Source organism: Callospermophilus lateralis, chromosome 5, assembly GCF_048772815.1.
Source record: "Callospermophilus lateralis isolate mCalLat2 chromosome 5, mCalLat2.hap1, whole genome shotgun sequence".
NCBI lineage: Eukaryota > Metazoa > Chordata > Mammalia > Rodentia > Sciuridae > Callospermophilus > Callospermophilus lateralis.
In genome coordinates, this window is record NC_135309.1 from 122,793,890 (window position 1) to 122,796,492 (window position 2,603).

At 43.2% G+C, this 2,603-nt stretch overlaps 1 non-coding gene across 1 annotated transcript; it reads left to right on the top strand.

Annotated features, from left to right (window-relative positions):
• The first annotated feature begins 2,317 nt into the window (after positions 1-2,317).
• On the top strand, positions 2,318-2,390 carry Trnaa-agc (transfer RNA alanine (anticodon AGC)). The gene has a single exon. It is a non-coding gene; the product is annotated as a tRNA-Ala (tRNA).
• Positions 2,391-2,603: the final 213 nt, after the last annotated feature.

The following is a 2,603-nucleotide window of genomic DNA, read 5'->3' on the forward strand; positions in this document are numbered from 1 at the left end:
CTGCTTGCTAAAGAGATTAGCATGGATGCCATTGTTAAGACAATAGGAGAGAGGCCCAGAGGGTATTTCATAAATTTTGGAGGCTTCCCTTACCATCATGGACTCAGAGACCTAGAAAGATACAATGGTTTCAAGAAACGGTGGGACACTCTCCACGAGATTGTTGCCCAGGGCTACCTCTCCATACTCCTCCTTGCCATCCAGCAGTGAAGCATTCTGTGGTGGCTACCACTGTGGGTCAGGTGGGCACAGGTGCAGCTCAGGCAGTGGCAGACCTTGGTGGCATCTCCATGGTGCTGATTCTGCAGATGCACAGAATGCAAGAGTTCCAGGTTCATGGCAGCTTCTGCTTTCCGAAGGAAAACTCTGGAAGCCAGGCAGAGGCTTATCGCAAGGAGGAACTAGTACAGAGATTCTCTGCTGAAGGAACATCTAGTAGAGCTGTGGAGCAGAGCTGCAGCCCGGGAAGGTAGGACCGCCACCAGTGTGCAATAGCAGCTTAGGAAAACCACAGATATCAGCATGCAGCCCAAGAGAGCCTCTGTGGGGTCTGAACCAGCAAAGCCTTGGGGGCAGAACTGCCCAAGGCTATGGGGGCCCACCCTCACCCCAGTGTGCACAAAATACTGGACCTGGAATTTTCAGATTCAATGACCACCATGGCTCAATATTAAAAGACATAACTTTTTAAAATTTTACAGGCTCACATCTGGACAAAGTTTGTCTTAAGTTTGAGATGAGACTTAGGACTTGGGACTTTTGAATGATGCTTAAATGAGTTAAGTTTTTAGGACTAATAGGGATGGAATGATTTATATTTTGCATTGTGAGAACATGAACCTTTTGGGCTACAAGATGCTATGGTTTGAATATGGTAATATATATTACCTAGCTTCAGGTATTTTGTTATAGCAATGGAATAAAAATAAGAAAGAACTTAGTTCCTTTCTGGAATAAAGTAACAGAAAATATCTTTGGTTCTTTGAGAAGTAAAGAAAACTGGGATATTCACAACATGGAATAAATTGTGAGGATAAAACAACAGCCCCAGCACAGTTGGGAGCCAAAAGATAAAAGGTTGTCTGTGGCTCACATGGACCCTGAATATGGGGCTATATTTCTTTTGTTTCTAGAGGAGGGTGATACTGAGAGTCTGAGAGATCTCTCATTCCTTTAAAATTTGGATAATGCATATACTCAAGGGCAGAGAGCTTATTTATATTTGGTAAAGAAATGAAAAAAAAAACCCTAGTGTTTTTGTAATATAAATACCAGAGAAGACTTCTATAACACCTGCTCTTTCCTTTATGATGGGATCTCCATGAACTACTCATTGCCATGTGAACATGGATAGTAATTTAAACAGAATGATCCATTAACTTCAATTGGACACTGTTGTAATGTGTCTGAGTTTACAAAAGTCTACACAAACTATTCAATAGAATTCTCAAAGTTAGTTTTTTTTTTTCCTGGAAAAAGCTTAGATGATGATGTGACCAGGTATTTTGAAAATGTTCCCCAATAATCCCTACCTCCTTGTATTCACTCCCTGTGTAAATCCTTCCAGTCCTGGATGGGCTGGCCCAGTGCTTACTTAGAAGGAACAGAATATGGCAAAAGTAACATGATGCCATGCCAAAGATTAGGTTATAAAAGCCTGTCAATCCATGGGCTGTGTGCTCCCTCATGCTCCCAGGCATTCCCGGGTCCTTGCTCTGATGAGGCAGGCCATGGGGTGCACTGCCATAGACAGAGGCCTGCACAGTGAGGAGCTGAGGTCCACCCTCACTGAGGGTCTCAGGCCCTCAGGCCCTCAGGCCAGCCCCACAATCAACTGAATCTGGCCAATCACCACTTGAGCAAGCATGGAAGCTGACCCATGAAATGACTGTGGTCATCGCTGACACCTGGATTGCAGCCTGTGAGACCCAGAGCCAGAGCATCCCACTCAACCACTGCCAGATTCCCGACCCGCAGAAACTAGAATAATTACACAACAGACCAACGATGATACTAATGATTAGCACTCTTGAGCGTCACGCACTGTGCTTTACACATACATGATTTCTTTTTTGATTTTCACAGTAATCCCATGAAGAAGAAAATATTCCCATTTTGTAGAGGGAGAGACCAAAGCTTAGAGTCATAAGGTTACAGAGCTAGGAAATAAAGTCAGAATTTAAAGCCATGCGATCTTTCTGTGGAACCTGGGTGTTTAAATAATAAACTTTGTTAGTTTTTCATTTTTAACTAATCTCTCATATTTAATACATTTTTTCACTGAATTGATTTGTTTTTAAAATAGAATTGTGGGGCTGGGGATATAGCTCAGTTGGTAGAGTGCTTGCCTAGCATGCACAAGGCCCTGGGTTCAATCCCCAGTACCACCACCACCAAAAAAAAAAAAAAAAAGGAATTGTGTTATTTTGAGTGGAGTAACATGAGATCTGGGCCCTTGGTTGCCTCAGAGAGGGGAAGGCAAAAGCTGAGATGACAGTGTCTTGGTGTGTGAGAAGCATATTCCCTGTAATTACATTCTTTGATTTGAAGCTGGGAGCTGTCTTAGCAGGAAGCAGATTTCCAGGGGAAGGGTTTGAGGTGGG